Source organism: Lepidochelys kempii, chromosome 3 (assembly GCF_965140265.1).
Source record: "Lepidochelys kempii isolate rLepKem1 chromosome 3, rLepKem1.hap2, whole genome shotgun sequence".
Classification (NCBI taxonomy): Eukaryota; Metazoa; Chordata; order Testudines; family Cheloniidae; genus Lepidochelys; species Lepidochelys kempii.
This window is the reverse complement of record NC_133258.1, coordinates 49,325,518-49,337,916: the sequence shown is the minus strand read 5'-3', so window position 1 is coordinate 49,337,916 and position 12,399 is coordinate 49,325,518. Positions and strand designations below refer to the sequence as shown.

Below are 12,399 nucleotides of genomic sequence, written 5' to 3'. Positions count from 1 at the left end.
CTCAAGCTATCACTGGGCTCCAGGTGAAATAATGCAATTCTCCCATTCTGACCAGGCCTTGAGTGCAGACACCAGTGTAGCCTTTTTTACAAATTTAAATTGAATTTAGTAATTTTGTATTTAACTTCCATGGGTTCAGCTCCTGTTGCTACAGTTTCAAGCTCAGTAGAGTGAAAATCACCACTAGTTCTTTTCTCAAATTTGGAAACTCCAGGAATGCATGAGGTCCAAGGATTGTGATCACAGTCACAATCACAAGTACAAAATCTTATCTGTACTACAAGTTTTATTAAAGCAATAAGTAAAGTTACAGTTACCAATGTATATGTAAATCCTACAAGAACCCATGCAATGACTAAGACTGTGGTCATCCTCACATTCTTAAAGATATTCTATAGTCTGATGGATCTCTCAACAGATGATTGATAGAGGGATGGTTTATGTTGGAGTTCCCCATGGCGTTGTCTCTTGGCGTCTTCCACTTTTACCAAACCAAGGAACCTCTTTCATATTGTTGTCCTATACAGACCTTATGAATTTGCATGCGTGTTTTAAACTTTTTTTCCTTATCTGTACTTCCACACCCTATGAATATTTTGGTGCCCCATTTTTCAAGTAGTTTCAAGTTCCTTTTATTCTCATTAGCATCTATTCATAAGATGTTACCTGTGGTCAGGCCAGGGCATTTCATGCTGTTACAACCAGGTGTCTCCTGACATTGCACAATATGCTGAGTTCTATTGCAATCTAGTTTTCCGTATCATCACTTATTGGTACATCTTTTACAGGAATCTTATGACCTCACTGGCATGGAGTTATTCCTAGATCACCCATTCATGTCAAGTGATCTTAAACGTATGGCCTTGTGACAGGGTGGACTAGATACGGAGGCCCCCTGCTGGCCCCCCTTGTGGCCCTGCCTCACCCTGCCCCAGAAAAGAGAGAGAAGTCCTCTAGGTAGCCTAGAGTAGCTGCAGGGCAAGCATATAAAAAGAAGCAGCAGAGACAGAGCAGTCAGTTGCTGCCTGGAGCTGGAAGAGGTTCCTGGCTGGCTGGAAGAGTAGCAGGACCACGGACAGCTCAGTGTGGGCACGTCTGAGCCCAGGGTGGGCTGCCAAAGGTCCTAAGAATGAGCTCCTGGCTGGATGAGGGGACTGAGCAATAGCCGAGCCCAGCCAGACCAAGTGAGGGTACTGTTGGTGTGTTTAAAGACTGAGCCCAGGAGCGGGGCTGCTGAAAAGGACACACCAACAGAGGATACCACAATGGGCCCTGTTGGCCTGGCATAGAGGCTAGTGTTTCCAGAGAGGAAGCCTTTATGGAAGGTAAAGACTGTATACCCTGGAAGGTGTTTGTTTTTACTGTTCCACCTACAGACAGTATGTGTGACTCAAGTGGAGGGCCGAGAAGAAATCACCAACCAAGAAGGAGGTGCTCATGAGAGGTGGTTGCCACCCCATTCAAAAAACTAAGAAACAGCAAGCTCACATCCGACCAGAAATGGGTGCTCACAAGAGATGGGTGCTGATCCCATTACAGGCCTATTACGGCTAAGCTAAAATCTTACAGACCTCAACCTGTAGGCCTTGCACTCCAGCCATGTTTTACTTATATACCTAATACACAGTCATTACTCCTAAATACTTGTCAATCTTATACGTGTGTTATCCTACAATTTAAATGGCATATGAATTGACCATAACACCAAATAGCACAATGATAAATGGATGATAAAATGAGCTAATTAGCTACACCTGGTACTAATAGTCATCACCTCAGCATGTGTGATTTAGGCTCAGATCCTGCAGTTGTGCTCCCATTCGGGCAATGACGGTGGTGGTCAGTGACCAAACAGCCTCCTTAAAACAACATATCATTTATTTAGAACAGAAGTTTTTAAGAGAAAGCATATTTTGAAAACAATAAAGCAGGCTGTACTCATGCCTGCTTACCAGGTGTGTAGCCATCTTCCACATGGGGCCCCCAGAAGGAATAGATCCCTAGAGACACTTTCTCAGAGTGTCACCTTGACTCCTTGTCAGAGAGCACTGATGTTTCCTGGGACGTCCCTGACAAATCACCCCCGTTCATAAGAACCAAGACACTTTTTTAACTGTTGATAGCCCTTTGATCTAATAACTCCCAGCTCTGGGAAAACAGGCTATAAAACAGGCTGGACATGGGATCTTTGAAACCAGCAGCTTACCCATTGCCTTTCAAGTGTCTACCTAGATTTTGTTCTCTGGAAAGCCATATTGTTGCTTTCCTCAGATCTCTCTTGCTAGATCAATGCATTCACACAGGCAAATCCTATAACCCCAATATGCAACAATTTTTCCTTGCTACTCAGGTCACATATAGGCTTCTTGGGATACTACAGACTATTAAATAGCAGTTCCACTTCTGGCCTAATGGCTGACTCTGCTCTAGTGGGTGAGGGTCCTGAGTATGTGAGACCCCTCACATCCCCTTTTATTCATCTAACATATAGTCTTAGAATTCAAGCACATAAACCACATTTTGGACACTTGTCTACACTGCAAAAAAAACATCCACGGCTGTGAGTCTCAGAGCCCAGGTATACAGACTTGGGTTCATGGGGCTTATATTACAGCAGTAGATATAGCCTTGTAAACATTCTTTATCAGGCTCTGAAACCCAGGGGGGTTGGGTATGTCTACACTGCATTGTAAATCTAGGTCAGTTGGACCCAGGTTTGTGAACTTGCTGTTTCCAAGCCCTCACTTTAGTGGCCATGTCTTACAATTGCTGAACCCAAGTCTCACAGGTATGCTACTGCATTATACAGATCATCTGACTCAGGTCTGCAGCTTGAGCTGTGTCCACAGAGGAGTTGTAACCAAGTCACAGCAGGTCAGTGGCTCTGACCCATCCAGGTCCTCAGTGTGACATTACACCCCATATTCTTCATTGAAATATGCTTATGATATGAATATGTCATAACTAAGATGTATTTTATGCAATCTGGGTCATGTGAGATATCATTGGAAAGGTTATGATTGACTGAATATGATTATCCAATGTGTATGCATGTATCATTTCTGTATATGAAGTTAGGAATATTGACTATGGAACAATTGCAACTGTGTTTTCACCTGGGGAACACCCACCAGACAGTATGCAAACAGCCTGGATGGGCCTTTAGGGGGAATAATATGTCTCTGAAGATACTAATCTCCTGCCTTCCTGAGAAGTTTCCTTGGATGCAAGGAACAAAGCAGGGGCAGGTGATCATGTCATCTGGTACTGGACATCATCTTGGACTTCTAGTGTTTTTCCATTAAGAGCGGGTGGGAGTCAAATTGGGAAACAAAGGATTCCCGCCATATGAAAATCCTATTTAAGGCTGAGGAATGAGTTAATCTTGGTTCATTCTTCACTGAATCTCCACCCAAGATGACTGCTGGAGACATCTAAGAAACAAAGACAAAGGGAAGGGTGGAGGGGAAGTACTGAACCTGGGCTGGGTTTAGCCTGTGAAGGATATACTTGGAGTTTTAAACTGCAAGCAAGAGCTGTCTGTTCACAAAGAAATCCTGCAATTTGCTTAAAACAACATTTAGGGTGAGAAATTACTATTTGTAGCCATTTGTATTTTTTTAGTGCATTGAGCTTCATTTGTGTGTTTGTTTTATTTGCTCAGTAATCTGCTTTAATCTGTTTGCTATCCCTTATAATCACATAAAATCTACCTTTTGTAGTTAATAAAGTTGTTTTTTGTTTATTCCAAAACCAGTTTGTGTAATTCATAACTGGGAGGAGAGGGTAAAAAGCTGTGCATCTCTTCCTCCACATTGAGGGAGGGAGCAAATTTCATTATCTGATGCTGTATAGATCTCTATCCAGCACAAGACAATATAATTTTGGGTTTGCACCCCAAAGGAGGTGTGCACTTGAGTGCTGGGCAATCCCGAGCTGAATCTTCCCACACAGAACTGATCTCAATGTCTATGTGCCTTTGCAGCTGGATGTGACCCTATTTATGTGTGTGCTTGAAGAGGCTTGAGGGCCTGGCACAACAGGATAGGGCGAGGGAGCCCTGGTTCGTGGAACAGGTGGGCTTAGTGGGACCCCAGTACATCAGGTGGCACCCCAGAATGGGGGGCAACCTGTCTCAGTGCTTGCTATTTTGAGTCAGATCAATTTGTGTCTGATGGAAGGAGGGGGCAGCTTGTGCTCAGACCTCAATAAGAGCCTGGTCTTAGTGTGAAGTGTAGACATACCTTTATGGTTCTATTTCATCATAGATTCCTATAAGTATGTCTACACAGAGATAAAGGCTGACTTGGGCTATCAAGCCTTGGGGCTGAAAAATTGCTGTGTAGACCTTCAGGCTTGGGCTCCAGACCAAGTCTGAAGTCTAGACAGCAATTTTTAGCCCTGTAGCCCAAGCCTTGCAAGCCCAAGTCAGCTGACTCAGGCCAGCCACAGTCGTGACATGGGTCTTTCATCCTGCATAGACATAACCTGTGATGTTAACTTTTGACTTTGTTCCTAAGACCCACAAAAGACTAGAGCTCATAACAGAATGAGCTACATACTATTTCAAACTAAAAGTCAAGCCATTTTTAGAAAAAAATAGCAAATGAAACCATTAACTGCTGTGTTGTGCACTCCCATAAAAATAGCCAAACTATGTAGAATAGAGTTATAAAACCCTGAAATTAGGGGTTCATCATGTAAAAGCTGACAGAAACAGAATTCTAGAGGCATGGAGGGTGTCACTATAATTAAGTTAGAATTAGTACAGATCGTGTTTTAGTAATATTTTAGTAATCTCTTAGCTTCTGCAAGAGGAGATGGTTTATTTCTTTCAGGCATAATTACATGTGTCACGATTTGAGATTGTAAGAATCATATTAGCATAAAAAGGCAAGATGACTTCCAGAGCACTTAACATCATGTTTTTCACAATATCATTAGAGAGAAGAGATTACCGAAGATGGAGGGAAAGTGGAAAACTGCTTTTACTTTTGAAATATTTTTTTCTGGCCTTCCTTCTAAAGATAATTATTTTTTGCAAGAGCTCAAAGAATCATAGGGGGAGATCTCTTCCTCCTCCAATGAAAATGCCTGCAGGATGGGACATGAAGAGTAGGAAAGCTCTGTGAGGTTTCCCTCAAGGCATTTCTCTGAGAATATTCCCTCAAAGAAGAAGGGACTTGCCCCAATGTGGAATAGAGAGTTTGGCTCACAGAATCTACAGATTTTCTCCAAACAGGACCATCTGCATGCTGCTTCTGTGCCAGTGTACTGACTCATGGGCTCCCTGCTGCACTTTCACCATTCTGTCATCACTAGAACCATCTGCCTTGGCTTTCCTCCCTGTACCTACCTGGAATTCCCCTTAAGGGGTCATTCAACGGTTCATTGGGGCTCCATGCAAAACTTAATGTGACCTAGTGTTGCATGTTGCATTCACTTTTTCACACATCTGCGGTCTGCCAAGGAGGAGGATGTATCCAGCTCTCCCCTTGTTTGCAGGATCCAGGGTGTAGGAATTAGGGAAGGAATTCTGCTGAAGAGATGGGTGATCACTCCACTGTCTCATTGTACAGTAAGGAGAAGGTTCTTAGGTGGAGGCTCTCCCACATATGAATATGTTGGTAGATTGCTCTTCCTCATTGAGACTTAGAGATGAGTGACAAACCGCTGCAATCATTTTGGAAGCAAAATAAACTCCCACTGACTTCAGTACTTTGACAAAGCTCTGTCATTGTCTCCATGGGTCCCGTGCTTCCTGGCAGATTTTGCTAGCCTCAGAGGCTCACTGTGATCTTCTATGTAGCCCTTCTTTCTCTAGAAGCAAGGGTCACAGCCTACTGAGCCATTTTCATCATAAGCCAGCAAGGGAGGTAAGGAGAAGCAACCCTCCCTCACACAGTCTCTGTTGTCTCCCAGTCTCAGTGATTAATCGGGGAGGGGAGAGGGGGAGCCCGGGCCCATCTTCTACTCCGGGCTCCAGCTCAGGAATCCTAATAGTAGCAACTGTGGTAGCCGACTTTTTGGAAATAGGATGCATACAATTCCCTGGGCCACTTCCCCACAGCAGCCCCCACTTCCTCAATATCTACTTCACTGTTATCTCAGGGCCTCCTTTCTTGCGCCTGAAATGGTTTGTACTGCTCATTTCCTACAACAGCGTGGCTTCCTCCTACAGCTCCTGACACACGCACCCAGCTGACTAACTGGGAGGCTTTTAACTAGTTTCAGCCAGCCCCTAATTGGCTTCAGGCATCCCAATCAACCTAGCTATCTTCCCTGCCTTCTGGAAAGATTTTAATTGGCCCCAGGTGTCTTAATTGATCTGGAGCAGCTGCCATTTACTTATCCTGGTAACAGGGATTTATTTAGCCTGGGGTTAATATATCTGTCTCCCAGTACTTTTGTATAGCCATCTGTCCTTGCCCCGTCACAGAATATATTTTGCTTTGTAAAGGACTGTGGAATTTGGCATAGAAAGGCCTATTAACTTTTCCATCCCCTGCCTATTCACAATTACTACCTATAGCAGTGGTCTCCAAAGTGGGGTGCGCGCATCCCAGGGGGTGCGCAAGACCATCCCTGGGGGTGCACGGCAGGAGGAGTGCCGCCGAAGGAGCACCGCCAGAACGACGGCAGCAGCACTCCAGGACCTTTGATTCTTCGGCGGCACGCCGGCGATAGCTCGGCTCTCCGTGCTCCGTCTTTGGCGGCGTGCTGGTGGCAGCTCATTTCTTTTCTTTTTTTTGCTTCCCTAGAGCTGGCCCTGGGGGTGCGTGATCCAAAAAGTTTGGAGACCACTGACCTAGTATATATTATACTAGTATATATATATTCAGAGTATAGTAATAGTATATATTCAGAGCTTTTAATGGTCCAGTTTTAAATGAGATAGCTAGTGGGTCTTCTTCGTTACTTCCTTTTTGAGGATGAGTCCATAAACTTATAGATCTCTGAAGGATATATTTTCTTTTGGACAATGACAATATAAATTATTAGAAACATAAGTGTGATGTGGTATATTATAATAATCAATAAACCCAGAGTTTATTGAGTTTGTAATATCATTTTTACAGTTCATTACACACTGTGTCTCTGGCTTCTTTACAATATTCATAAACAAGTAAGAAAAATAAATTATGATTGGAAAGTGTTGTCAAGTTGCTATATTTCATTTTATAATATTTTATAAAATATTTCAAATATATGTAACAATTTATTCCTTGATGGACACCAACTTCAAAATTCTTTATTTCAGCAGAAATTCCCACATCAGTAACCTTTGAAAGTCTTCCAAATGGACCTACACTATTTCAAGAACATGAGCACCTTTTAGAAAAATATCATTATTGATTTTTGTAAACAATAAGAGTATGGACAAATGACAAGCACAACCAAATCTATGCCAACCAAAGCAAATTTAATTTATACTCCAGTAGGAGTGACTGATAAAAATAAAACATAACTAAACATATAAAAGAAACACAGAGTCAACAGTAATAATGATAAAGCTATTTTTGTACCATTTCAAATAACCAAACTTTTTGTTATTCCCCTACCTCTTTTCAATACTCATTTTTTAGGGACTGATCCAAAGCCCCACTGGAAAAAAAATTCCCACTGATTTCAATGGGCTTTGCATCAGGCCTTTAATTATTGTAAAATTAAAGTAACACCCTCCTACAGCAGAATTAGTCTGTAAATAACGTGAACCTAACTTTTGGAAAATATTTCATTGACAGAGGCTTGGTTACTTTCACACTACAGCTGGCAAGAGAGAAACTCCAAATAAATCACCTTTCATAGCACATATTCACTGCAAAGAGGTAACAAGAATATGTTTAAATAATATATGACTTTTTTATGTTACTGTTTGTATTATGACTACTGCAACCTCAAAATACCTATTTAGTCAAATGAGAAAATGAATACTAATAACATGAAGTGTGTATGTGAGGCTTACTATCATAAATAGGATTATTGGGTTGCATTAATTGGAGCTCTGTTGAGGAGAAGGAGGAGATTCTAAAGTTATTTCAGTGATATCAGTTTGACTTTGAATTTATCACTGAACAAAGTGATCAATCATTATAGCACTCTGAAAACTATAAAAGATTCTGAAAACTACTGGCTATTAACACTTGTCAAGTTTAGCTAAGAGTAATGAGAGAATAACAGATTCCCCACTGCACACGTTCCTTCACTACCGACAGAGACTGTATAAAATGTAGTGTGACTCCTAAAATAGGACTGTATTTATGTATGTATACCAAGACAATTATAAATAATCTATAATCATTAAAACAGCAGTGAACACAAAGCAAGAAGGGATGAAGAACTTAAATCACAAGTCTAATGTGACACCTGATAAAAACAGTATATGCCAGATAGTTAATTATAGTTATTTTAGAGACTAAAGACTCATTTATGCCATAAAGGCACAGCTCTGACTAAGGGTGAGGGCGGAGTCATGATGCTGTAGAAGGGATTGTGCCTTCTGGAGTTTCCTGGTATGTAAGGGCAGTACATATTCCTAAATAGTATATTCCTCTCACTAGCTAGAGGGTAAGTATGGTTATAGTCAAGGAGTTAGGAGACCTGGGATCAGTTCCCTGTTCCCCAGACCCCGCCCCTTTTTTGGTGACTTTGGGGAAGACACTTAGGCCCCGAACCTCAAAGGTATTTAGATGTCAAACTCCCCATATCAGTTTGAGATAAGTGCTTAAATACCTTTAAGGATCTGGACCTTAGTTTCTTCATTCCTTAGTACACCATCTGTAAAAGCACTTCATAGCACTTCCTTACTTTATTGGGGTGTTCTGAGGATAAATACATTAAAGACTGGGAGGTGCTCAAATACTACAATGGAAGCCATATAAATACTTTAGATAGGACTCGATCGAAACCACAATACAACGAATGGAGAAACTTCTGTGGCTCTGCTGGAGTTCCTGAAGGTACTGGCCCTATTGGTCATAGCCCTACCCTCTCCCTTTTAGGCTATGTCTACACTTGGAGCTCACCACCGGAGCTAGTGGTGTGATTCCCAGCTTGAGGAGATAACTTGCGCTAGTTCTTGTCAAGCTAGTATGTTAAAAATAGAATGCAGCCATGTTAGCATGGGCAGGGGTGAGTAGCCCCTGGCTACTTGGGCTAGCTGCCCTGAGTAAGTACCCATGGATTCTAGGTGGGTTTCTATGCAGAGCAGCTAATGCATGCCACCACTTGCTGCTGCCTGTGCTACTATGGCTACACTGCTATTTTTAGGATGCTAGCTCAATGAGAGCTAGTGCAAATCTTTCTCTTTGAGCTGCGAATCATATCACTAGCTCTGGTTCTAGCTGTAGCCTTTAGGGGAGCAGAAGGACTCCCCTGCCACTACCCTTGTGCACCTTCTCAAGGGATGGTCCTAAAAGTGCAGCTTTCTTTCCAGATTTCTATAGGATTTAAGGAAGCTACATACATAATATTGTATCACTGGATTTTTGCATTTTCACTATGGATTTATTGTGCATCCCAGAAAATGGATGCTGACAGAGACCAGAGTATATTTTTTGAATGCTAGTCAGTATTCATATTCCACAGTTGGTGGATGCACATCCAGTGTACACACGTCAGAGAATTTTCTAGTCAGCAATATCTAGTGGGGTAGCACAATGCGCCCTCCCTTTCCTCATGCACTTTGCAAGGGTATAAAGCATGGAGACGCACCTGTTTTTTTCTCTAGTTGTTGGGGCAACTGTCTTCAGAATTTATCTCCAATTCAGCAATTATTAATTAGCAGTTCAGTTACACTAGTTAATTAGGTCTATGGGGCACTCTGGGGAAAAAGGGTTCTCCACACTCAGTCACTTGCAGTACTGGCAGCCATGGCTGACCACCACAGATCCCTGAGCTTTAAGAATTGCTAATACTGAACGGCAGTCATGCCTCTGAACGATGGACACATGAGGTATGTCAAAGTCTACAGAGATCTTGTTCGGGCAGCAACTCCAGCATGTGCCAGCCAAATTCAGCAAAGTAGAGATGAACAGCTAAAGGATCAGACTGGCAGAAACTGATTCAACTCTGCCAAAGAGATTGGGTCAAAGGAGTCAGTGTCCAATAGTCCTACTACCACATTGTCAGGCCCAAAGTGATCTTTATATCACTGATGGCCTGCTTCTGAAAGGACAGTGCATTCTCATTCCTGTGCTACTTCAGAAAGAGAGTGTCTCCAAACTCAATGAAGAACACCATGGTATAAACACGTGCAGGGCATGAGCATAACAGTCCGTATGGTTACCAGGTCTGAGTAGTCAAATTCAGACCTTAGTAGAGGGCTGCAAGATATGTAAAAAAGGGGGGAAAATAATTTCCAGAACCATTACTCTGTACAAAGCTACCTGATAGACCTTGGCAGCAGGTAGTCACAGATTTGTTTTTTTCTGGAAAGGACACACATACATTATTGTAGTCAGTTACTTCTCCAGATATATTGAATTAGCTATATCTACACAGACTTCATTGTCACAACTCATGCAGAAACTAAAGTCAATACTTGCAAGACATGAAGTTTCATAAATACTAAGAACTGATAATGGGCCTCAGTTTAACTCTGAAAACTTCCTAGCATTGGCACAGGACTTTGATTTTGAACATCATGCTAATAGTCCATGTTAGCACCAGAGTAATGGGAAGGTGGAAAGAGCAATGCAAACTTTAAAAAGACTTATGCAAAAATCAGTGGACCCATATAAAGCACTCCTGGTATATTGGTCAACACCACTTTCATCTGGACTATCTCCAGGAGAACTTCTGATGGGAAGATGACTAAGGATGCCTTTACCTGTGGCACTGATATCGCTTAAATTTAAGATGTCTGACTGGAAGGAATTTCACAAACAGGATACTGAAATAAAATTTGGCAACAACAAAACTTCAAAGTTCAGCACAGAACAAAAGCACTACCTGATCTGAGACTAGAAAGGAAAGTTTGGCTCAAATACTCCAAGACATTTGGCACTGTTTGAAACTTGGCAGAAACTCCCAGATCCTATCTAATGCAGACTCTGAAAGGACTTCGCTAGAAGAATTGGGTTCAACTTCAATATTTTCCAGTAAAATGAAGAAAGGAACTCTAACTCCACACACAAACTCAGCAGAAGTGAGAATATGGTATGGAGACTGATCAGAGACCCTCAAAGACCTGATCTTTAGAATACTGCACAGGATTATTTAAATGCAATTGTTAAGGAAACCTAGTACTGTAAATAGTTTTATGGAATTTGAAGTATATTTTGAACTGTTGTCTGTACATACATTGGTTTATAATTTAAGGTTTAATCCTTTATAAAATGTATAAATAATGGGAGATGTGAAATAATGAGTTTCTGGACCTCCACACTTACCAGAGATAACCAGGATGTGTTGCAGCAGGGATCTTAATAAATGGTGGAACTTCCTTGTTAGGCAGTTCTCTAGTAGCTGCTTACAGTGTGTCTTATTGTGTTTATGCCCTCACATTACAGTCCATTCTGTCTCAGTGAAGGATATGTCCCAGAGTGCTGCAAAATCTGCAGGTCCTTCTCACAGAGGACCCAGCCCTCAAGATAGGCACTCCTGAGGGCCTTACTTATGGAGCAGGTGATGAGGCCAGTCTCTGGATTGTTGGAAGACCAGAGGCTGTTGAAATCTGTCCCCAGCTTCAGCACTGATCATGTCTGAAGGGTCCTTCAGGCCTGCAGCTTTGTCATCTGGGAAGCACAGAGACAGATCAGAGTTAGAGTGCAAGTCTATGAAGAAGAGGCAAAAATCACCCTCTCCAGATCAAACTTTGAGGCCACATAAGACTACCTGACTGTCAGATATTGTCTCAAAACTTAGGGAAAGATCCCTGAGCACCGGAGCCAATACCAAATAGGATTAGCCTCTCCACAATACTTGTGGCGCAGACAGTCACCCCCGTGCCAGTGTTTGGATCTGTCTGTGCCAGGAGTGGGCTGCTCTGATGCAGCTGATCCAGGGTGAGCTACAGATAGCACTGGCCACAACCTCATCACTTCCAGATGATGCTATGGCTCAGATCAGTCATCTGCCACTCTTAAGGACTAGAAAATATTTCAAGACCTCATGAGATGAGCAGCAGCAGCCTTAGAGATACCTACTGAGGATGTGTGGGACATGCCACACAAACTCCTTGATATTCTAGATGCGTAGCGATCCCAATCAACAAGGGGCTATTGGAGATCGCAAAACCCCTGTGGCTGACTTCAGCATCACTGACACCGATGTCCAAATGGGAAAATAGATGGCACCTGACCTGGGCAATGTTTGCAAGGGGGTCCCATACAGTCCCAGTTTGCTCTCAAGAACCATGATCACTGGCACCTCCATGTTTGGATAATGGCCTCATAT

The 12,399-nt window shown here is 42.4% G+C and overlaps 1 protein-coding gene across 4 annotated transcripts in view; it reads left to right on the top strand.

Moving 5' to 3' along the window:
• The window catches only part of KHDRBS2 (KH RNA binding domain containing, signal transduction associated 2), a 572,210-nt gene that overhangs the window by 151,473 nt on the left and 408,338 nt on the right, over positions 1-12,399 (top strand). The window lies entirely within an intron of this gene.